At 46.3% G+C, this 25157-nt stretch overlaps 1 protein-coding gene across 3 annotated transcripts in view; it reads left to right on the top strand.

The window, feature by feature from the left end:
- Positions 1-1849: 1849 nt before the first annotated feature.
- Positions 1850-25157, top strand: part of RPH3A (rabphilin 3A) — a 118283-nt gene continuing 94975 nt past the window's right edge. For 2 of the 3 annotated variants that reach the window (XM_017889534.1, XM_017889536.1), the window contains exons 1-2: positions 2018-2341; positions 2472-2592. The gene's annotated coding sequence lies outside the window, so the exon portion shown is untranslated. Of the gene's footprint in view, positions 1920-2017; positions 2342-2471; positions 2593-25157 lie in introns of those variants that run through there. The other variant, XM_017889535.1, reaches the window with a different exon arrangement.

Here is a 25157-nt window from a genome sequence, read left to right as displayed (position 1 = left end):
ACCACCACCACCACCACCACCACCACCACCACCACCATCATCATCATTATCACCATCTATAAAATGAAGCTCTAGGCCAGATGCAGTGGTCCACACCTGTAATCCCAGTACTTTGGGATGCTGAGGCAGGATCATTTGAGGCCAGGAGTTCAAGACCAGCCGGGGCAATATAGTGAGACCCGTCTCTGCAAAAAATAAAAAAATAATAATTAGCAGGGTATGTTCATGTGCACCTTTAGTCCTAGCTACTGGAGAGGCTGGGATGGGAGGATCACTTGAGCCCATGAGTTCAAGGTTTCAGTGAGCTGTGATTGCACCACTGCACTACAGCTTGGGTGACAAAGTGAGACATTATCTTTTTTTTTTTTTTTTTTTTTTTTTTGAGATGGAGTTTCACTCTCGTTGCCCAGGCTGGATTGCAATGGTGCAACCTTGGCTCACTGCAGCCTCCATCTCCTAGGTTCACGTGATTCTCCTGCCTCCACCTCCCAAGTAGCTGGGATTACAGGTGCACCCCACCATGTCCGGCTGGTTTTTTGTATTTTTAGTAGAGATGGGGTTTCACCACGTTGGCCAGGCTGATCTCGAACTCCTGACCTTAGGGGATCCACCCGCCTCGGCCTCCCAAAGTGCTGGGATTACAAGCGTGAGCCATTGTGCCTGGCAGAGACACTGTCTTGAAAAATTGTTTTTTTAAATGAAGCTCTAAATGTTTTCATTTTAACTCCTGTGTCTCATGGGGAGAAGTAAGTGACAAATGTAGTAGTTAACCCTGGGCCATCTGGATGAGAAGCTTTAGATGTGAGTCTCCAATAGAGAGAGTTCTCCTTCACTTTACAAAGAAGTTCTACGCAGATCTTGTTCTCTTTGATATTTCCTGGCCTTTTTCCAACATGAGCCCTTTCCCAAAGTTAGCAGGAATAGGACCCTTGAGCTCTGGAGCACCGGGAGCCATGGAAATCCATTCCTCGTTACATATTTCCCCTTTCGATACTTTTATTTCATTGTCCATATAGCGATTTCATTTCAGAAAGCCAGTCTGGATCTTTCAGGGAAGGGTCTTTGGCCAAGGCTCAATGGTGTGATTTCGACCTAAAATTTCCCTTCATTCCACTCAAACCACATGCTGAAGGGTGAGGTTGGCCCATGCCATCTTAGGTGGGCTGTCAATTCCTTTATTGCTCTGTCCAAACATTTGTGTTGTAGGACAGGTTATGGATCATGAGATCATGGCAGTTCACAGCTTGAGTATTCTTATTGTTGCATTTTAACCTCTTGCTTCCTATCTTTAGGAAAAATGAGGTCATTATATTATCATTTTTACAGATGGGACTTGGAAACATTAAATGACTTTTCTAGGGTTGTAAGGGGGCTGTATCTGGTTTCCAGAAAACTGTCAAGTGCTTATTCAACTAAGCCATCCTGCCCCTTAGAAATTTCCGTTTCTTATGCCTCAGCTTTTCTGCTCTGAATTCTGAGAAACTCCAGGTACAGGTCAGAAATTTGCAGCAGTGGGGGTGAGGACAGGTCAGCTGGGCGAAACTTTGAGGGGAAAAACCACTTAGGGAGCCCCGCACACTGGGGCTAAACTCTTGTCTGAGCAGAGAGGAGCAACGCAGGACTGGGGGCGTGTGGGAGACAGGGGCTGCGAAGTTATAGCTCCTTTGCTCTGAGAGTGAGCGACAGTATTAGAACAAGTGTGTGGTAGGTAAGCTGTCACTGACTAGACTGTGTGATGTCGAGAAGTCCCGTCCCCCATCCCTCTGGACTTCCCCTTCTCTGCTCTAACCATCCAATTACTTAACTTCTCTGCCTAGGGGTTCGCTTCCCGCCCATCTCCTCCTCCACCGCATCTTAGCGCTGTCCGTGGTGCTGACCGCCAATCCCCTGGTTGCCGTTTCGACCAGCTGGGATCTCTGGTGCGCCCAACCTCCCCTCCCGGCCTCCCACCTTTCTTTCTCCAGGCACCGCACACATAAATCAGGGGTGGGAGGCAGGCTTGGTTCCCGCTCGGTTCCCCCTGCGCTGGGAAGCTGCCGCCCCGCTTCCCTTGCTCACACAGGGCTTTGCAGTAGTGGTGGCAGCCGCGGCAGAAACCGGCTCTGGGAAAGCAATTGATTCGTCTACTGCCAGCAGCCCAGAGTTGCCTACGCGGACTGGAAAGGAAGGCAGAAGGGAAAGAGAGAGAGAGAGAGAGAGAGAGAGAGAGAGAGAGAGAGAGAGAGAGAGAGAGGCTTACAGAGCGAAAACCTTCATCCATGTGGAGGACAGTCTGAGGGAGCCACTGTCCCTTGTCCACTGACTCACTTGCTGGTCCGAGTTTTCTCCGCTTCTGGCAGTGGTATTTCTTTTTGTCTTGGTCCTGCATGATTTAGGGGTAGTTGATGTGTCTGTGTGTCTGTGTGTGTGCACTGGTGCTTTGATTTTATTTTGGGAAGAGTAGGAGAGTCAAATGAACAATTTTCTTTCAGGCACCTCCGCTGAGCTTTTGAACCAAGTCATTGGGACTTAGCGTCTTCCTACCCGATAGGGAAGGGAGGAGTTGGCAAGAATTTGGTTCACCCTTTCCCCCTGCAATCCTCCCGCGTCGCGGTAAGTGATATTCTCCTTGATTGTGCAGATGGGCTAGGGGTATTAGAATCCCAATTGTGATGTGTGTGCATGAACTGGTGGGGTAAAGGGTAGTTGGGAGGAGAAGGGTATCGAGGAACGACTATGCTTATTTGCCTACATTCTGCAGTGTTTTATCACCTAAGCGGCATCCCAAAGCCAAATGAGGTTTTGGCTTAGTGCCCAGGGAGGGGGTAAAATGTGCTCATATTGTAGGCAATGCGATCAAGATTGTGGCTTCTGCCCAGTTTGCCCTCTCCTTTGCAGCAGAAGCTGGTGAAAGTAGCCGGCAGTTCTCTGAAAGAGTTAACCCTTTGTGGGAGTGGCTAGTCTGGCATGGAGGGACTCCGGGTATTCTGACTTAGCAAGTGAGTGCTTATTCCTGGAGGGGAGGGGGTCACCTGAGGCTGGAAGGGTAACTCTTGCCTGGGCACACTGGGTAAGATTTGCACAGGACAGAGCTTAGATTGTACCCAATTCCAGGAAGAGCTGAATAATTTAATTGTGATGGTTTTTGCGAGGTTGGCTCTTCTCGCTTTCCTGAGATGGGAGACCTGGGAGCCAGGAAAGGGCCACACTCTGCTTAGGATGAGTGGTCTGGCTGGCCAGAAGGGAGCAGCCACTGCCTGCAGAGGAGATGATGTTTTATTTTCACAGGTGGCGTAACCTGTAAGTGATTGTATGGGGGAGCATCCTGGCACTAGCTTGGGAGATTCTATCCTTGAGTTTGTCTCAGAAGGAAGGAGGGGAACAAAGCTTGTTCAAGTTCTGGGGAAAGATTCCAGGTTCCAGCTTCAGTTTTGTTCCAGGGTAGACCATCCCCCTGCACTAGTTTCTTTTTCCAAGATCCTGATGGGGAAAGGCTGCACCAACCTGTTAGTGAGTGGGAAGTGGAAGTACCTTGAAACTGAATCCAAAAGCTCACATTTAATTTTGAAATGCCTTTGATGCTAATCTGTGACCCATCAAAAGGGGATTTCACCTTGCTTTCTGCTTTGATTACATCTACTTTTCTGGAAATGAATGCCCTTATTTTTAGCATCTTTGCTATTATCTCAGGGGCCACCTCAGTGTTCTGCACCCCAAGGATTTCCTTTTAGATTCTTGCTCTTGGAGGTGGGAGGAATAAAACAACAGTCAGAGATTGGCAAGCCTGAAATATAAGCAGGGTTCACTCACTCCTTTTTTCTCTAGCCCCATAGCCAAGAAGAGATGCTGAAATCCCAGAGCATGTGCCTGCTCAGGCAGGACATATGAGGCAGAAGGGGAGGGTTGTCCAGTGGTTAGTGCCAAAGATTTGGTCCTGAAAATCCCTAACTTCTCTTCCTAGTTTCCCTTGCTGGGTGACCTTGAGGAGGAAGTTGCCTTAGATTCCTCACTGGGAAGCCTTGAGTGTGAATAATGAATGTATGGAAATTTTGTTCAAATAAAGAACCACAGATCTGGCTATGGGTGATATTTAAAGTATTGAAATTTGGCACTAATTGATCAGAATGGCTAGGGTCCTGGAATAGGGGATCTTAGGGGAGCCCTGCTGTACTGAGTATTAATCTTTTAATTGCTGGATTATGGAGAGGTTTGGGGATCTCAGGGGCTGTCAAGAGAGCCACGGAGGCCTCAGGGGAGCGTCCCCATTTAATTTTAATATTTTCATATTTTTATTTTATTTTAATATTTTAATACTTTTAACAACTGGTTTAGTCATTCAGTACATGCCAGCCCAGCTGGGATAGCTAAGACTTGGGTGTCCAGATGTGGACACTTCCCAAATATCTCTCCGCTGCCTCAGTTCCTTAGAGTTGGCCAAGATCCAAGAGGCCGCCCTCCCTCCTCCCCCGTCACATTTGAAGTGGTGCATTGTGGTGCACCAGGGAGAGGGAAACAGAAGCTTCTGGAAAGAGCTTTGGACTTGGGTCAGGAAACCTGGGTTCCAGTCCCAGCTGTCTCCCCTTTCTGGGCCTTGGTTTCCCCATCTATGCAATGGGGCAGTCTGTCTGGGTGGCCCTAAGTCCCCTTCCAGTTCTGGGGTTCTCTGACTCTGACATAGGTATGTGTGTGAGTGTGAGTGACTGCACACGCCCACATTTCTAGGAAGGGTTAGCACTGTGCTTGAGAATTTATCCTGTGTCGGGGAGAAGCCCTGTTTGGGGTGAATGGGGATAGGGGAGTCTCTTGTGAGAACTTTGCCAGATTTCTAGAATCCTGAGCTCAGCTGGAAAGGGGTCTGCTTTATTTATGGCCTCAGAGGCACAGAGATGTAGATTTTGCAGCACTTGAAGGCTCCATAGAGACTCTTCTCAGGAGTAGCAGCAAGGACCCCTTGGAGAGCCTCTACTCTGAAAAGATGCATATACACACAAACACACAACATCGGGGGTTGGTGGATCCTCTGTAATGCCCATGTGAGCAGCCCCCCAAGTTCAGAACCTCTGATTTAGTTTAACCCTTTCCGGGGGGCCCAGAGAAGAAAAACAATTTGCCTAAGACCACACAGTAAGTTATGGCAGCAACATATAAACCCACCATTATGAAGACCAAGGCATCATCCCCTCACTCCTGGCTCCAGCAGTCCCCACTCCCCCCATCCAGCCTGAGGCACAGAGGCAGGATGTTCAGCAGTGTCTCTCCAGCCCGTGCTGGTAATCAGGAAGCTTAGCCATGGAGACAAATGTGGACATTTCCTTTCTGGTTGGCAGGAGAGAGGCAGCAGCCAGAGATTCTGTGATTCCACAGAGGTAGCCTGGAAAGTCAGTTCCCCCAGCTCACTCTGCCTTTCTCCTTCTTACTGCTCTGTACAGACACTGGCTGCTTTGTCTGAAGATGTGCATTCCGTTGGGGTGGCTGCTCTTGGGCTTTCTTTGTAGGATGTGATATGATGCTCTAACTCTTTCCCTCTCTGTGAATGGGTCCTACAGAGTTTATGGCTTTCCAATAAAAACCACTATGACACATAGACCTGTCTTCTGCCCTTCACCCTCATTCAGTGGGGAGCTGATTGTAATTGCAGATAAGTCAGGAATTGATGTGAAGGCAACGAGAAGAAAACAGTGTGGTTTATTTCTGTTAAGAGCTGTGGCCATAATCTGGGATAAAAATAATTCTGGGACCCAGTCATGGTGGGCTGAAGCTGATGATTTTAAATAATTCAGCTGCCACCCAGGATGGAGAGCCTTGATGTGCTGAGAGAGTGAAGGAGGCACTGCAGAAATAGCCCCCTCCTTTCTGTGCCTCACACCTGTCTGCCTCCTTAACCAGCCATGGGCTACAGTGTGGGCTCTGGGGACAGTCAGATCTTATTTCTAATTTTGACTCTGACATTTCCTTGCTGTGTGATTTCAGGCAAGGCCCTCAACCTCTCTGAGCCTCAGTTGCTTCAGTTAGGTTTATTGGGGTAGCATGATATAGGGATTAAGAGGATGGGCTCTGGAAATAAATTTCCTAGGCTTAGATCCTGGTCCTAGCACTTTCTGGTTGTGTCACTTCACCTTTCTGGACCTCAATTTCCCCATCTACAAAAAAAATGGGAATAAGAATGCAGTTGTGAGAATTTAAGAGTTCATGATCACTTTATACTGAGCCTGGCAAGGAGTAAGTGTCCAACAAATGTTCGTAATGGGGGCGATGTTGGTGATGGTAACAGCAAAATCACCCCTGACCAAAACAAGAGCAGGGTGAGGTAGAGGAAGGTGAGTTCTTTGGGCTAGTTGTGTAGCTGTGACTCACAAGAGGGAGGACAAAGCTTGGAGACAGGAGCTGCCAGCCCCTCTTGTTCCCCACTGCAGTTCCCCAGTTGCTGGAGGTCCCCAGAACTCAGTTTCTTTTTCTGTGAAATGGGCATAATGACTCCTCTCTGTTTGGCTTGTGAGGCTCTAAACAACTAACAGGGGAGTCATGGGCCTGGTGGGTAGGCCCCAGAGAAGAGTTTTAGCAGAAGAAGTCCTGTTGACCACTCAGTCTTTTGTTCCTTCAAGTCCCTGGGAGGTTTTTGCTGAATCATCCCAGGCTATAAGCTCCGAGCAATGTATTTTCTCTCGGAAACCGGAGCCTTCCTTCCCTTCCCTGGGAAGTGCTTTTCCTGCTACGGCGCTTCTTTGTAGGAGTCCTCAGGTGCTACAGGGTGAGATCTTTAAGGGCCAAGGCTGTGCTGTCTTCATTTTTTGGTGTCCGGGTCAGCACACAGCAGGTGCTCAGCAATGACTTACTGAGCGAATGAATGAATGAATGAAGCTCAATTGATTTACTAGCAAACATGTCAGTTTGGGGCCTGTGGTCCAGCCAGAGGCCTGCACACAGTAGGTACTCAGTGTTTGTTGATTATCATGAGTCATTGGTGAAAGGTTTGAAAGGACTTGGCTCCTGTCTCAGATTTGCTACGGGGAAAGGACAGGCCTCTCCCTCTTCCTGCCAGAGTGCCCATTGCTATTTATCATGCATTGCACATTTATTGAATACCTACAGTACGCCTGGCACCATGATGGGCACTGGGAATAAAACGGCAATAAAGACACAATCCTGGCCAGGTGGGGTGGTTCATGCCTGTAATCCCAGCCCTTTGGGAGGCCAAGGTGGGTGGATTACTTGAGGTCAGCAGTTCAAGACCAGCCTGGTCAACATGGTAAAACCCGGTCTCTACTAAAAATATAAAAATTAGCTGGGTGTGGTGGTGTGTGCCTGTAACCCCAGCTATTTGGGTGGCTGAGGCAGGAGAGTCGCTTGAACCTGGGAGATAGAGGTTGCCGTGAGTCAAGATCACACCACTGCACTCCAGTCTGGGGCAAGACTCTGTCTCAAAAAAAAAGACACGATCCCTTTTGGGGCTTAGATAAAGTAAGTGCCTACCTACATAATGTGATCTTTTGGCGGAAGGGTGTGGTACAAAGAGGGCTCCCTGAGTCACCCAAAGACATTCAGTTCACTGATACCTGAAATTTCCATTATTCAAGTTTTTTTCTTTTTCTTAAGGCTCTGCTCTTGGTTAAAGAGCAGATGCTTTGGAGTAAGTTAATGCATCCAGCTTTATTAGTCATTTACACTTTAATGAGAAACTATAAGAGCCTTTCCTAAAAGTGAAGCAGGCTTGGTTTCTTGGAGCAAGGGGAGGGGGCTACATTACTAGACTTGCAGGCAAAAGAGGGGCAAAGGACAGAGAAAGGGGGATGTTGCTGGATTTACATTCTGTTGGGGGGTAAAAAGCTCTTGATGCCCAGAGTCACCTGATTAGCCTGAATCAGGTGGTCCATCTAACTCAGTGGTTCTCCGTGTGGTTCTCCCCACCCTGAAGCAGTATCAGCATCACCCGGGAACTTGTTAGGAGGGCAAATTCTTGGGTTCCATCCAGGCTTGCTGCACCAGAAACTCTGAGTGGAGAGCTCCCACTGCTGTAAGTGAAGGCATTTTTTAAAAAAATGCAAAACACTTTTACAGGTGTTAACTATAACAGTTCTAAGTATGTTGTAAGCTTCTAACATTTTGCCAAACTGCCCCCGTCATCCCCCAAGGGGCTGAGCAGGGTAAGACCAGGCCCATTGCCTCCTGCACATACCATTTCCTTTCTGCTACTGAATCCCACAGGAGCACGACCTAGCATGTTGCTCCCATTCCCTGCTAACCTCAGACAATTCCAAGGAGTCACTTTTTGCTAGGCAGGACCCCAGAACTCAGTTTCTCAGGTAGGTTTGTGGCAAGGCCTTCGTAATCAGCTGTCCAACCAGGCCAGGTCTTTGGGATTTGCAGGCAGTGGCTTTAAGAGGGAACAAAGATTTTTTTTTTTTTTTTTTTTTTTTTTTGAGATAGGATCTTGCTCTGTCACCCAGGCTGGAGTGCAGTGGCATAATGATCATAGCTCACTACAGCCTTGAACTCCTGGGCTCAAGCAATCCTCTTGTCCCAGTCTCCCAAGTAGCTGGAACGACAGACATGACCATGCTGGGCTAATTGTTTAACTTTTTTGTTAAATGGAGGTCTCCCTGTGTTGCCCAGGCTGGTCTCAAACTCCTTGATATCCTCCTGCCTCGGCCTCCCAAATTGCTGGGATTCCAGCCGTGAGCCACTGCACCCAGCGAAAAGTGATTCTTCTTAGCCCAACTCTGCTCCCCATTTGGGCCAGGAAAAGATGGGAGGCAGCAGTGCTGAGGGCCCAGGCTGCTGTATGCAATGTCACTGTGGTTTCCTCGAAGTAATTGTCTTGCTGTCATTGGTTTTAATGATATAACACATGCTTAAATCTCATTGTAACAGAGCCCTGTCAGACTCTGGTTTAGTAATCCATCCAGTGAGCAAGATAACATGCCTCAGGAAGCTGGGTTTTTTACCACCCCCTGCAATTAATCAACAAGAGGAAACTCATCTGACAGCATCATAATGATGTTTGGTTCGTGAAGGATTTATTTAGAGAGCGAGGGGGGAAATATCTTCTCATCTCTCAATATAATCTGAGTGAGTTCATTCAGCTGCCTTTTCTTTTTCCTCTCTTTCTTTTCCTTGTCTTCCTCTTTAATGCACCTACACAATGACGAGTGGTGACTTGTGAATGGAAGCAGCTTTCAGCAGAGAACATATTATGTAAGCAGGTTTTGGTGCCAGCCATTGATGGTAGGGTGGCGTTCTGAGGCTGCGGAGAAGAGAAATGGTTTCTCGAAGTTTGTTGGAAGGCTTTTCATGCAAGGTGCTGCCAAACAGCATCTGTGTGGTCCGCTCCATTGCACATCTTCCTCCCTGCCCCCTTTCCCCTTTCCCTCTCTGCCTGCCTATGTTTTTCCTCTGTCACTGGGGTGCTAAGTTCCTAAGTCTCTGTCTTTATCTCTCCCGCTCTCTATCCTTCTCCCTGCCCCTGTCTCCTTACCTTTCCCACCCTTTAAATAATTCCCTGCTTTCTCCTTGCAGTCTCTCTTTTCTCTCCGTCTTTCCCTCTCTCCCTTTCCCTCTCCTCTGCCCCTGGCCTCTCCTCCTTTTCTTTTCTCTCTCAGTCTCCATCTTCCTCCTCTCCTAACTCCTCTGCCTTCCTCGTCTCATCTTTAAGACACACAGAAATTACTTGTCAAGGGAATGCATTTGTGAATTCCTGAGACTCCAGGTGATCAGGGCTCCAAGTAGGGTCACCAACCGTTTAGCTTTGCCTGGAGCTGAAGGGGGTTCTGGGATATAGGACCTTGTGTTAAAACTGAGAGGCAGACCAGGCACGATGCCCTGCACTTGTAATCCCTGCACTCTGGGAAGCCAGGGCAGGAAGATCGCTTGAAGCCAGGAGTTTGAGACCAGCCTGGGCAACATGTGAGACTTCTGTCTCTACAACAAAGTTAAACGATTAGCTGGGCATAGTGGCACACGCCTGTAGTCCTAGCTACTTGGGAGGCTGAGATAGGAGGATCACTTGAGCCCAGGAGGTTGAGACTGTGGTTGTGCCACTGTACTACAGCCTGGGTGACAGAGTGAGACCCTGTGTCTAAAACAAAACAAACCAACAACAAAAAAGAATGGAGAGAGGCCTGGGCAAATTGTGTGATGAGTTGGTCATCTTACCTCCAAGCCAAATGCTTGGAGTTTTGTAGAATTTTCAGAAGGCCAAAGATTCAGCTTTCTGGGTGAGTTGCCTGCCTTCCTGCTGTGGTGGCACACAGTGGTTCTGAAGCCCTCCTAGGCTTGGCATTCTCTGCGTGGCTCTGGAATGGACTATCTAGACACACAAAGGCCTGTCCCTCAGAGCTCAGAGGTCATTCAGGGGCAGGAGACTTACTCCCTTCACCTTACCTAACCCCTGTCCCTGACAAGACTGACCACCCAGCTAGTTATTCGCTCATTGGTCACCTGGGGGATATCGGGTAGAGACTGCAGATGGTTCAATGCCCGAGCTTCTCAAACTTGAACCTGTGTCAGAACCCCTTGCAGGAGTTGTTAAAACACAGAGTTTCTGATTCAGTGGGACTAGGATGGAGGCCAGGAATTTGCACACCAAATGAGTTCCCAGGCAGTGTTGATGCTGCTGGCCTGGGGACCACACTTTGAGAACACCTGCTCTCTGTAGACTCATTCCCCCATTTCCTCCTTTCCAGACAAATCTTGTACACTGTTCTAGGCACTGCAGACTCAGCAGCGAGGGAGCCAGAGTTCCCTGCCCCCTGGAGCCGACAGCCCAGTGGGTGGCAAAACCAATAAACAAGTAAACGCATAAACAAGAAAACTCCAGACCACGTGAAGTGCCATGAAGGAAGGAGATAGGAAGACTCGATGGAGAATGACAAGTGATGGGTTGGGGGACAGAGGGGCGAGACTAATTTATAAAAAGGGCAGCCAGCAGAGGCTGAGTTTCTAGGAGTAAACAGCCATGCATAGAGGGTGAAGGGAGGATGAGCCACACCTGGGAGGTGGGGGCAGTAAGTGCAAAAGCAGAGACAACTGTGGTGTCCACGAAGGACAGACAGATGGCTGGTGTGAGTGGGGTGAGGGTCACATGGCAGGGACATAGGGAGACAGGGCCCTAGTTAGGCAGGACCTCCCAGGGTAGCCAAGGAGTCTGGGTCTGATTTTATTTTGCAGGGAGGGTTTTATGCCAGAGTGATGTGACCTAATTTACAATGTTGGTAATGATTGCTTTGGTCTCTGAGTGGAGAAGGGAGCATGGGAGATGGGGTGGAAGCCAGGGGACCAGTGAGGGGAGTTGTGATGGGGCAGGGACCAGGTGGTGGCAGATAGGGTGGCGACATTTGGGGTGAATTCTGCACGAGTGCAGACAGGCTTTACTGATGGATCAGACTTAAGGGGAGAAGGCCAGAGGAATCAGGGTCCACTCCAGTGGGATGGGACCTATTCCTGGCAATGGTGCAGCACTTGTGATCCTAGGGACATGGAGAGGGGCCTTGGCTATAACCAAGGGCCAATGGCTTATGAGGCAAGGCCCCAGTAGTGTGTGCAGAGCCAAGGCCTTTCAGGGAGCTCCGCAAATGCCCATTCCATGCTGGCTAAAATGCAGAGTTCCCTTCTCCCTGGAAGAAAAAGCAGCAGCTTGGGTTTTTTGTTTTTGGTTTTTCTCTCTCCCATGAGTAGTGGCTGGATTAATCTATCAGTATGAAGCAGGATATTGTAACTTGGCGAAGGCGATGACACCCCGTGAAGTGGCAAGCTGGGGTGTCTGGCCAAGCCTTTCTCTAGGGGCTGTGGGAAAGGCTGCTGGATGTGATGGAAGACATGAGCTTCTGGTGTCTGCAGCTTCCTCTCTGATCATTAGAGACCTACCTGTTGTTCCTGGAGTTAGCTAGGCCCATTCAAAAAAGAACCAGTCAGAGTGGGCTTGCACCTAAGGACGAAAGCAAGAGAAACCAGCATTTGGAGCAGGAGCTGGGCCCTTGGCGGGGAAGGAGACTCTTCACATGGAGCAAGCAGCAGGCTTGCCTTTCAGATAGAACCTGCCACTGTTTCTGTAGATTTTCTTTCTTCCTTTTTCTTTTCCTTGGAAGGGTTTATCTGACCGGGCAGGCCTATGTAGCCAGCATTGGCCAACTTCTGCAGAGGGGTCATGTCTTCTTATCTGAAGAATGGATAAGTGCTTCGAGGAAAGTTCCCGAGGAAGAAATAAGTGGTGCACACTCGTGTTGGTGACCCGGAGGGGGACTGTGCTATTGATTATAATGAGAGGGGAACTGGCCTCATTTGTAGCCTCTCTGTTATTCACAGAAGACTCTTGTGCTTCGTAGATTAGAAGAATCTTTGTTAGGGTGTGAGGTGATGAGAGTTGAGTTATTTTTCCCTTCCTGGTACACAACCATCATTGATCCTTGCCCATCTCTTCCTCCGTTTTTCATTATTTATTCTCTTTTCCTCATACCCCATTCCCCTCCATTCATAGACAACCTCTTCTACTCTGCTTATGCATATTTCTTTTGCTTGTATATGTCCCTTCAAAACACGTATTTTCATAGATCTCATAAGCTCTCACTTCTTTTCCACTCAGTAGTATGTTTTTAAGATCCATCCACGTTGCAAGGTGGGCATCTAATCTTTTGCTTCTAATTGTTGCTTTTCTCCAAGGCAACAACCCCCCAGTTTGTTCTCCGTTTTTCTTATATGAGTTTCCCTCCAGCAACCCAGAGTACTTCTGAAAATGTTTTTCCCTGCACTGGCCAGCTGAGATTCTTTCAGGACAGGAAGACTCATTTTGATAGAGATTTAATGATCGTTTGGGCAACACAGGTGGACGCTTTACTCTTCCACTTTGATTCTTTGCCTAACAAATGCTGAGTGTCCTCATGACATCAGACACCACGCATGTGTAGAGGGAGGCAGGAGAGAGCAGCCAGTTCTGGAGCTGGGTGGACGTGGGTTCGAATCCTGCCTCTGCTACCCACTGGCTGTGTGACCTTTGCCAAAGTGACAGTCTCTCGAGCCTCGGTTTCTTCTTCTGTAAGATGAGGGATAACACTAGTATTCATTTTATAAACCTGCTTGAGAGTGAAGTAAGATGATGGCTAATGTGCTTTGTGTGATGAAACTTTTTTGAAACAGTCTCCTTGGAGGTTAGGTAAATAGATATTTTTATCCCTTCCAAGTTTGGCTGGGTCTGCCTGCTGCACTGTGTGTGTATGTGTGTGAGTGTGTGTATGTGGTGCTGTGAACGTAGAGGGTATGGTGTGAGCATGTGTGTGTGACTGGTGTGTGTGGCAATGTGTGAGTGCACATGTGCGTGTTCGGGAGTGGTCCCTGGCTCAGGCTGAGACGCTGCCCCCACCCCCCCTTAAATGGCTACTTCCCACTCTGTGTGGAGAGACCCTGCTCCCATCTGGGGTAGCCACGCTGGCTCTTCACCACCTCTGTCACTCCCCAGGGCCTCTGTCCTCTCCTTGGGGCCTCTGTCCTCTCCTTGGGGCCTCTGTCCTCTCCTCAGGGCCTCTGTTCTCTCCCCAGAGCCTGGGTTTCCTCACGAAACACCGACGTTGCCTCGGGGAATAGATTGGTGAAAGCAGAAGGGTTCATTTTGTCCTGAACATGCTCAGAGGGTAAAATGCTACAGCGGCTGGAAGTGGGAGTCCTTGAGTGGCCAGAGAGGCCCCCAGAAGCTATCCAAAGCCTGAGATTGAGAAGACTCCAGATCAGAAAATTCTTCCTCTGGTTGTCATGGCGGCAGGTCTGGATGGGAGCCTTTGTCCCAACTGGTCACTATGGGGTGGTCATTTCTGGTTGACACCAACTGTGAGGGCAGCCCCAGGTCTCCACAGCAGGGTGGTCTCTGATGCCCAGAGGGGCTCCTGACCTGCTTCCAGCATTACATCACCCTATTGCTAGAAAGGGCACTGAGTTAAGAGTCTGTCCATTTGGGTACAAGTTCCAGATGTGCCTGATAATTCATCCTTTCCCTCTCTCCCAGATAGAGAGGGAGAGAATGAATTATCAGGGAGAGGATGAATTAAGGCCCATGGATGTCCATGTGCTTCTTCATGGAGTCACAGAGCACTCTGTGTGGACTGCCGTGCCCTTTGGGTTACATGACTGACCTCCTTCAGTCCTCATGAAGCCTTGGGAAGGAGACATTATTATTATTATTATTATTATTATTATTACTACTACCAATTTTCAGACGAGGACACAGGCAATAGAAGATAAGGAGACCTCAGTTCCCCCAGTTTACACTGTCTACTTACTATTTGCAATTGTGAAGATAAAGCAACTTAAAAGTGCTTTTTAAAAAGTAAATAATAAAGCTCTACAGAAATCTATTCTCTAGTCTTTAGCTCCTTCCAGCTTGGATCCAATGCATGGACATCATTCCAATAAAGGATTGGGCACATTGGCCAGGGAGAGGCAGTATGCGCAGTCCTTAGAAGCACAGCTGCTGTTCCCAGACCACCTGGATTGGAATTCCATCTGTGATACTTGCCATCCTGTGATCCTGGCCTCAGTTTACTCAGTTTACTCAGATCCTTGGCCTCTCTGGCCTCAGTTTACTCATCTGAAAGATGGGAATAATAATGGTACCTCCCTCATAGAGTGGCTGTGAGAATTCCATGAGTTAATACAACATGAAGCACTCAGATACTGCTGGATACATGGTAAGTTGTTCGTTATTGTATAGGATTTGAATTTTTTTAAAAACATTACTTTTAGATTCAGTTTTTTTTTCTTCACAATAACTTTGAAGAGGAGAGTTGGAATTACTTCCTCCATTACAGATGAAGGAACTGTGCTCCATAGAGGCAAACCAATTTCCCAAGATCACAAGATTAGTTAGGAACAAAAACCAGGTTCAGTCGTCAGGGATGACAGTGGCCAAACTGTAAAGCTCCAAAGCATAGCGGATCCACTGGGCCAGCCACAGTCACAGAAAGGCTGGAAAAAAACCAGACAGTGAATTTGGTGGTCTCAGGATCCTCCCCAGTGGATCCCATCAGGTGGGGCTGTGAGCACTTCCAGGTGGATGCAAGTGGTCACTGCACCTGCTCCAAGCCACAGACCACCCAACAGTGCTTGCTTCCCAGAGGGTGGAAAGTTGAAACCACACCCCTGTATGAGCCATCAGCAAACCGTTGGGCTCTCTGTTCTTTAGCCCCATCCATTGGTTGGTTGAAGCCTGGGATGCATGTGTGCATCAAGCACGTGTGGCCCTCGTGACAGCTGGCTGCCTGGTGATACACCACAACAATTAGGATGTCAGCACGGAAAGCCAGGCTCCCTAGCCCCAAGTCTCCACTTGACCCCTTCCAGCTGTGCAGACTTGACTGATTACCACAGCCCCCTGTACTTAAGTTTCTTCCAGCTGCAGAGTGGGGATGCTGTTAATACAGCAGATATCTCTTAGGGTTCTTGTAAAGATCAAATGGGTTCCTACAAATGGACCTCTTAGGACACTCTCATTGTCATCATTACTTCGTGGCAGCCAATACAAACTCTTTCTTTCATCTTTGGATTTTCCTAATTCAGGAAGGCTCCTGAAGTTTCTTTGCTTACGCTGGTGGTTTCCAAACTCAGATCTGGCCTGTGACAAAGTTTCCACTGACCCTGGTGAAAGGAGAAGAACTAGGCATTTATAGGTGGGCAAAATGTTGCCGATCGAGTTTTCCTAGGAAAAAAACCAAACAAACCTTTGTCCTGACATTATCTCTTTTCTGCTTATTAACGTTAAAATATATTTTTAAAAAACAAAACATTGGCAATGTATGGTAGCATTTTTTTAACAAAAGATTGGTGCCCCTTTTTTGTAAATAAAAACAACAACAATGCAAGTGGACAGCCCTAAATTTGGAAGAAAATTTTACTCATCTAAGATATTCAAATGTCTGGGTGCTATTTTTGTCCAATCACAAACCTTAGTGGTTATGACATTTTAGTGTGTGTATGAATCTCCTGGAGTATTTTTTTTTCAATGCAGATGCTCAAGACCTATCCCTAGAAATTCTGATTCAGAAGGTTTAGGGTCACACCAGGAATCTGCAGTGTAAAAAGTTTCTGGAGTGATTCAGGAATGATTCATGGGTCATTCTGGGAGGAAGATGAATCCTCTTTTTCACTGCCTGGGAAATGGGCTTGAGTTTCTCCAGTGAGAGGACTCTGCACCCGCAGAGGTGCCCTGTGCATTGTCAGAAAGGGCCAGTTAGCTAGGGCATCCTTCCTGATTTCACTTAAGCCTGAGTCCCATCACTCTTTATTGTTTTGCCTTCTGGAGCCCAACTGAAGAAATAATATCCCTAAGACAGAGTTTGCTCGTTGAGACCCAAATGCACGTTAGGGGGCAGTTGTGTGAGGTTAAAAGTGCATGTTCATTTTTTTAAAAAGAGGATAATTCAGAAGTGAATATCTAGTCTCTGAATTGCTAGGGGGGACCTCCCTCAACCAACATACAATTATTCATCTATTCATTTGATAAATATTTATTGACCATCTACTAGCATGTAAATCACAGCCCCAAATATAACCTACAATGTTCATATTTTCCCAAGAAAATGATGAATCTGTCTCTCCCTCCAAAAAATTTTTTGCTCAACTTGAATAAATAACCCATTAGGGATGTAAGTGGACTTGTCAAATGTCTATTAGTATTTGATTCGTTAATCGTATTATACTCACATACTTAGAACCACATGGTTGTATAAAATAAGCAATTCATCCACACAACTGTTCTTTCACCACCGGTACATACTGAGGAAATAATTAAACCAGGAAAATAAGGAAGGTTTTATAACTTCAGTAAAAGTCACTTATTGCAAATACCTTTTGCTGACAAATAGGAAAGGAAGAGATACCACTTAGAGTTGCTTGATGGTTGAAAAAAATGAGAAAGAATTTGCTTAAACTATTTTGTTATTAAAAAGAAGGCAAATTGGGAGGAAAGAGAATGCTTAACAGTGTGAAAAACGTTTGAAGAACCTGGACAGAAAGTGATTTTCATCCTAGTACAGTGGCTCACACCTGTAATCCCAGCACTTTGGGAGGCTGAGGTGGGCAGATCACTTGAGACCAGGAGTTCGAGACCAGCTTGGCCAACATGGTGAAACTCTGTCTCTACTAAAAATGCAACAATTAGCCAGGCGTAGTGGCAGGTACCTGTAATCCCAGCTACTCAGGAGGCTGAGGCATCGCTTAAACCCGGGAGGTGGAGGTTGTAGTGAGTTGAGATCACACCACTGCACTCCAGCCTGAGTGACAGAGGGAGGCTCTATCTCAAAAATAAAAAAATAAAATAAACAAAAAGAAGAAGGAACTGATTTTTTGTTTTCTGAGGAATATTTGGTTGGGGGGAATCCTCCTCTTCTAGTTGGTCATTTATAGTATGTGATGGGCACTGTGCTCAGTGTTGGGATGTAGTAGGAAACAATTTAGATGTGGTATCTTCCCGTGAGCAGTCAGAAAATGATTAAAATAGCTGTATAATGATAAATGAAGGCAAAGATTCTAAAGAGAGGGGCACAATTCACAAAGAAATTTGACCTAATCTTGGAGGGCTTCCCAGAGGAAGTGATGTTTGACTTGAGATCTGAAGGATGAATAGGAGTTAATTGAGTAAGGAGAGGAGAAAAGAACAGTGTTCTTGGCAGTGGGAGCAATATGTGCAAAAGCCCTGAGGTAGCAGTGCAGGATCTGAAAGAAGGCCAGCATGGTTAGAGTGTGAGATGTGAGGGTGAGATGAGGCGGGTGTGAGATGAGGTGGGTAGTGCCTGCAGGGCCATGCAATCAAGACAAATCAAGCAATTTGTCTTGATTCTGAGAGCAATGGGGTCTCACAAGCAGAAGGGTGACCTGATGTGATCCATATTTTGAAAAGGCCATCCTGCCTGCAGTGCAGGGTTCACACGAAGGTGCAAAGTTGGGGAGGCTTGATGAAAATTTCAAACTGGCCCAGAAAGGGCTGCATTTACAGACTGAACCCTCTATCCTCCACTCTTCATAGCACCAACTCCCTGGAAATGAGGAGGACAATAGGACCCCTCTCTACCCAGAGGGAGATTTTGTTCTGCAATCTACCACAGATGTGAGGCCCCTTCCTGAGAAGCAGGGGGCTCAGAGTAGAGGAAGGGGGTAGAAATAATTGCTCATCTAGCTGGGTTCAGGTTCCAGCTCTGCTGCTCTGTGGTCTTGAACGAGTTACTGAATCTCTCTGCATCTCAGTTTCCTCATCTGGGAAATGAAGATAACAATAACAACTACCTTATTGGGTTGTTTTGGGAATTTACCAAGTGAATATATTGTGTTTGCTTGAACCAAGGCTTGGCACTTTGTAGGTGCTCAGCAAACATTAGTCACTGTTATTTTGATGAGGATGATGAAATCTCTGAGCTTGATGTTCTGGAAAAGGTCCTGTTAATTATTTCCACCTTCTGTCCACTACCCACCTCTTTCAGATCTTTCTTCAAATGTCATCTTATTTAAAATTGCACCTCCCTCCCCAGAACTCTACCTCCTCCTTCTCCATTTTCCCCCCGGCACTTGGCACTGTGTACCTGCTATCTACTTTAATTATTTATTTCGTCAATTGCCTATTTCCCCCCACTAGAATGTCAGCACCACCAGAACAGGATAATTTGACTGTTCTATTTACCACTGTATCTCCAATACACTATCCCCTAGTGTCTGGCATGGAGTAGGTGCTCAGTAAGTATCTGTTGGATAAATAAACATGAACGATATCAACCTAATGATCTTTGCTCTTATTCAAAACCTGACCCTCTCTCCAGATGACTCTAACTAACCTAATGGGTCATTAAACAGCAACACCAGCAAAGAGGGAGAAAATCCCCAAGCCTTAGAAGGGATGCAGGATGGGCAGGGAAAGTGTGGAGGCTCTGGGGATTTTGGTGATAGAGAAGAACATGAAGGTCTTTTATGAAACCAGCTCCGCAGCCTGATCTTTCTAACCTGATTAATCACATTAAGCCTTTGTCAATATCAACATTACCTCAGCCCCAGCTGCGGCAGCTGGTGGCAGGCTTATTCAATATTTAAGAAGACCTGCATTGCAGGCAAGGGCTTGGGCCGCTGGTGGAAGAGCAAGCAGTAAGTGCTCAGGGGCAGTCTCTTAAGTGGTGGATTATTTTTTAAAAGGAAAGAAACAAGAAATCGGAAAGGCAACAAGCCCTCAGCCTCCCCTGACTTTCCCCCATTTCTGGTAGAGGTTGAGCAGCACGCCTGAGTTACTGGCTCTGATTCAGGACAGAACAGCGTTGCTAGAAGAAGGGAAACCATGAACCAGAACATTTTGTCTCCTGAGTTTGATTTTCTAGCATTGCGTAAAGTGGCGGTTCTCAGAATGCGATCCACAGATCAGCAGTACCAGTATTGCCTGGAACTTACTAGAAATGCAAATTCTCGGGCTCTGTTCCAGACCTCCTGAATCAGAAGCTCTGGGTCTGGGGAGCAGGTATGAATTTGTGCCTTAAGGAGCCCTCCAGGTGATTCTCATGTGCTTTCAAGTTTGAGGTGCACTGGCTTGAAGGAGGGGCGGGATTGCAGGCAGGTGGCTCTTGGCCCTGGCTGTGCATTATAAACACCTGGGGAACTTTAGCAGCATAGCTATGCCAGGACTCAGCCCTAGAGTTTCTTCTTTAGTAGGTTTGGATGGGGTCCTTGCATTGACATTTCAACCCTGCCTCCAAGGTGATCCTAGGGCAGAACTAGGATGTGACTGTTCACCACCTGCCTGACTTCGGTGTGTTATCTTAGCTCACAGATCCTCAATGTTGGCATCTGTATAATGGACCCTAAACCTCCCAAACTAAGGATGGGACTTGCAACAAAATCATAAGGCTTAAAACAAATGCTCTTGTTTTGTGAAACATTTGAGGGTTGTTTTATGCTCTGCCAATGGGAGCTAATGAGAGTTTCCTGGGATATGTCAGTATCTTTTGACCATTCTTGACCATTTCCTTCTGGTGGCCTCTTCTGCCTCTTCTCATCATGGGGATCTGGGGCCACAAGAACCCTCACTATACAAGCATTTTAAAAGAACATTGCGGCTCCTCAGTGTGGAGATTACTGTCCCTGAGAGAGGAGAGGTTGACATGAAGCACTGAGGGCAGAGAAAACAAGAGGAAATAGGTATAGATTCAAACCTTATGGGCTATGGTTGGCAATGAGGACTCCACACTAGCATATTGTTATTCCACAATAAGAGTTACCAGTTTTTGAGTATTTGCTATGAGCCAGCACCATGCCAGGAGCTCTGCATGCCTCATTTCATCCCCTTCTTCCACCAGCCCTGGGAAGAGGGTACGATTATAACCAGCATTTTCCAGACAAGGAAAGGGAGGCACAGAGGTTAAGGAACTTGCCGAGTTCCAGGTTAGCAAGGGGCAGAGCCAGGACTAGCCCTTGTGACATGTCTGGAGTTAACCACTTCATGTCAAACAGGTCCCTAGGCTCTCTAGAAAAGGTAATTACTGAGGAGAGGCACTAAAAGTGTCTCCAGAAACATGGGGTGAAGTGGCTTAGGGCAGAGTTGAACATCACCTTTCCCTGCCTCCTCTTACCTATAAATTCCGACCCTTACCACACTGCCTCCTCCTGCTGGCTTCAGTTCTATGTGATAAGAGCTTGGTATTCCATTTCTATGGCTTCGGTATCCCCAGATTCCTCAATGAACAAGAACTACATGAAAAAGTAAACAGGCCGGCTGGGGACATTTCAACTCCCTTTCTTGATTCCTCAGACTCCAAACTAAGAAATAAATCTGCAAAGTTTCAGCGCTTCTTTAAGAAGGAAATGACCTTCAAGTTTTCCTTTCTTTCCTCAAGAAAGAGCTTGAAATCGGGGCCGAATGAACTCAGTCCTCACTTGTCCTCAGCTTTGAAAGATGGGAACCCTCCTAAACCCTCAAATGCAGCCCCCATCAGTGACCAATTTTATTGTAGAAACTAAACTGGCAGCCTGGCTGGGGATGAACCACTTGCAACTACCCCTCACTTACCCTTAGCTCGCTGCAGACCTTCCACTTCTGAGCATGCTCTGTGGATGCTGGAGATTGACAGTACACTTATAAACCCACTTACTGCTCGGCCCTGGTTCGTTATCTGATCAGACTCCAGAAAGGCCGTGTGCTAGATGATCCCTGTGAGTTTTCCGTCCCTCGTAAATCCCCAATCCAATGTGTTCACTCTTGGCAGTTTTCTCTTCTTCCACTTTACCTCCTTCTGCCCCCACAAAAGTGATGGCAGAGGAACCGGGTCGAAATGCACTGTTAGTTTCTTGTGGGAGAAGTTGACCCCAAAACAACCCCTAAGGATGGTATGTTGTATGTTCCTGGCACTTTTCCTCCCAAATTGGCTATTTGCATCAACTATCTTATTATCTGCTCCTTGACTCCACCATATTCAGAAAAATAAAATAGATAACAGCCTAAATTACTAAAATCGGTCCCACTTACTATTCTTCATTGTAAGAGGAAAAGTGAAAATGTAAAAATGCCTTTTGATTAATCTAGTACTGCATACATTTGTATATTGTATAATATTATGTATATAATACTTTATACTATGTTATTTGTTTTACATATAATACATTTTTTGTGTGTACATATATATGTATGTGTGTGTGTATATGTAGAGATAAAGAGAGAGAGAGGGAATCAATTCCCATTACTCATGATAATTATGTTCTGCAAAGTTGCCACAAACACTGAACTAGTACTGAACCACATTGCTCCTAGGAGAAATACAGGGTTGGGTTCCTACGAGTTTTGGTTCCAGTATCTTCAACTGATCAATAGCCTTGTTTTATGTGTGTTTCTGTTTAAAGACACCTCATTTAATACGCTATTGATTCCATTAACAGGCTTCCAATATCTTCAACTGATCAATACGTAACCTTGTTTTATGTGTATTTCTGTGTAAAGACACCTCATTTAATATACTGTTGATTCCATTAACACTGAACTTGTGGCCAATAGCATGAGGCCTTTGTTCAGTTCGAAAGCACTGAACAAATTGTATCATATGCATTATTTTCTCTGTAAGGCACATCACAGCCTTCCTGCTCCTAGAAACACTCAATAGCACTATGCTTGGGGACCATTTTTAAACAGCAAAATTACCAACAAAAGTACAAAATACAAAAAAAGTGTGGCACTAAATAGACCCCCCCAAAAAGAGACTTGATTACAGCATAGGAGCTGAAACAAGGTGGAGACCTGCTTTGTTTACCTTCAGCTAGGAGCATGCATGTGAGGTGACTCAAACATTTTGGTCACTCTGTGTACGTCTGTGAATGACCACGTAAGGGCCACAGGTATTGATTTTGGGGGTTCCAAATTTTAGCAAGTAGGCAAATTTGCAAATATGGAATTCACAAATAATGAGCATTGACTGTGTGTGTGTATGTCTCTGCATTCATCATGACTATGTTGATTGCAAACCTTACTCAAACTAGTTCAAGTAATACCAAAGGACACTTATTTGCTAATGTGATCGAAGGATCCCCTCATGGTGGAGGCATGACTGGATCCAGAGGCTCAACAATAAGCTAGAACTGAGTTCTCACCTTCTCATCATTTGGCTTTTTTCTGGGTTGGCCTCCCTTTCAGGCAGATTTCTCCCCCTGGTAGAACCCACCAAGTCCAAGTTTGCCTCATCCAGTTTCAGTTTAGTAGGAAAAAAAGAGCATCTCCTTTCTAGGATTGCAACAGAAGTCTGAGCATTGAATCTAATTGGGTTGGATTGGGGAATTAATCCAACTTTGAGTCAATTATATGTAGTAACAAGGGGGGATATACTGACTGGTGAGGCCAGAGTCATGTGAGAACCCCTGGAGCTAAGAATTGAGACCAGAACACCATGGTCTGAGGGAAAAGATGGTTCCTTTAAAAACAAAACCAAACTAGGGTGTTAGTACCAGGAGAAGGAGGAACTCATGTCCACTCCCCATACCTCCATGGAACTTTCAGTCTTGTGGAGGATGATTTCTTGAACCAGTGAAGGCTAAGCCATGAACTTCTGAATCCCAAATATGTTAAAAATTCAGAGAAGAAAGAGTGGATTGAAAAAGGCATTATGGGACAGATGAGAGTTGAGCTAGGATTTTAGGGCTTACAGGGAGAAACCAGCATTTCAGGGTGTGAAAAAAGTTTTACATCATTCTATGCCATCTTGATAGCTGCATGAATCTCAAGAAGAGTAAGTCAAGTCATACATGGTACATGGTTGGTGGATCCCAGCTTGTAGAAAGTGTATCAATTTCTGATTCATTCTCTCCCTCCACCCCCTACACACACACAGAAAAAATCCCTTTGTATATTTATTCATTCACTAAAACTGGGGAGAGGAAAAGGGTAATGTGTATGTGCTGCTGTCTATGGTGCTGAACTACAGCTCTGGCCTTCTAATTTCTATCTCTTTGCAAACCTTCTTTGAGCCAATGTATACAAATTACTTAGTGCAATCTCTGGCATGCAGTAAGTGATAACTACCATTATAGCTCTATTTGGCAGACTTGATATCTGGAGATGACGACAAGGGTAACTTCATCCTCTTTATTTAACCATGTGTCAGGCATTGTTCTAAGCACTTTACAAGTACTAACTCATTTAATCCTTTAACGTCCCTGTAAGATAGGTACTGTTATCATCCTTAATGAAAGAAAGGCATAGAGAGGTTAAGTAACCATCTTAACATCACACAACTAGAGAGAGGCAGAGTGAGGACTTGAATCCTGACAGCTCAGCACCTCTCAGCCTCTGCACTCTTTTGCCTCCAGTGATTTGAGTCGTAACACCCACCTGCCTGGGTGACTGGGGAGACCAAGGGCTTTGTAAATTGCAGAGTTCTCCATCTACAGTACTTAATGTTTTGAGGGTTGTTTTCATGGGGGCAAGAAGAGAAGAAGAGGAAGATTGTGGTCCATTCATGTTCTCCAGCCAATACTGGCCAAGGTTTTATTTTCTGTTTCTTTCCCCCACCTGGTGCCTGGAAAGGAGAAGGGAATGGATAGAGGCAGGCCTTGAAGATCTATTATTCATGAGAACTAAGAGAAGCTTTTTGCTTTATCTAAAGTGGCCTTGGATTTCTTAAAATCCACACCCCAGGGAAGTGAACACAGCTAGACTGTGTGAGGCAGAAAGTGTACTTCCTGTGGCCAGAGACTGTGCTAAAATGAGATTCAGAAGAGGAGGGGCTCTGGAAGAACACCTGGGCAATGCCTAGTGAGGGTTTTGCCTGGGCTGGTACAGGACTAGATGCTCGCTGTGTTACTTTTTGCTGCAACCTCAAACAACCCCATGAAGTGGGTGCTGCTACATCCCCCACATTACAGACAAGGGAACAGAAGCTCTGAAAAGTTAAGTAATTTGCCCAGGCTCAGCCTGCTTAGCTGGGGGTTGAACACAGGTCTGTCTGTGTAACTCTAAAGCCTGGGCTCTTGCTCACTGCCCTTGATGGGAGATGGTGTGTTGAAATTTGTACTGTGGGTGAAAATGAGGGTGTCATGTTTGTATGATTGTGTGTGTGTGTGCATATGTGTATAGTGGAGTTGAGAGTGGTTGCAGCGCAGGTATGGTGGGTATGGAGTAAACTAGGATGTGGGGGGTGTTATGTGGGAGTGAGGTGAGTGTGTATGTGTGTGGTGTATTTATGTGGGAGTATGCACGAGTGTGTAGGGGAGGGTGTGGGGCATGGGTGGGGATGTGAGTGTGTGTATGTACGTGTGTTTGTAGCAAAGTGAGAAGACAAGAAGAGCCCTTTCCTGGCCTATCTTAGGCCAGGATACTTCAGCTTTCTGTTGTGTAACCAGAAACTAGTTCTTCTGGCTTGATCAGAGGATCAGGCCAAGTCAAATACCCCGTATATGTGGGGCATTTAACCACATATGAGAGGGAAAAGTCTGTGAACTTGAGCCATTCCTTTTCAAATACAGAAAGGGGTAGTTTCAGGAAAGCTTATCACCCTCTTTTCGACAGCCCCAACAAGTGGTTTTGCTGTTTGTGCTTGATTACTTCCAATGATGGGGAGCCTATTACCTATCAAAGTAGTATGTCTCCATTTTGATGGGTCTGATGGTTAGAAAGCTGTTTCTTTATTATTATTATTATTATTATTATTATTATTATACTTTAAGTTCTAGTGTTCACGTGCTCACCATGCAGGTTT

This window comes from Rhinopithecus bieti, unplaced genomic scaffold (genome assembly GCF_001698545.2).
Source record: "Rhinopithecus bieti isolate Rb0 unplaced genomic scaffold, ASM169854v2 scaffold_19610, whole genome shotgun sequence".
NCBI lineage: Eukaryota > Metazoa > Chordata > Mammalia > Primates > Cercopithecidae > Rhinopithecus > Rhinopithecus bieti.
The sequence above is the reverse complement of the archived record's forward strand: the minus strand, read 5'-3'. Positions and strand labels throughout refer to the sequence as shown.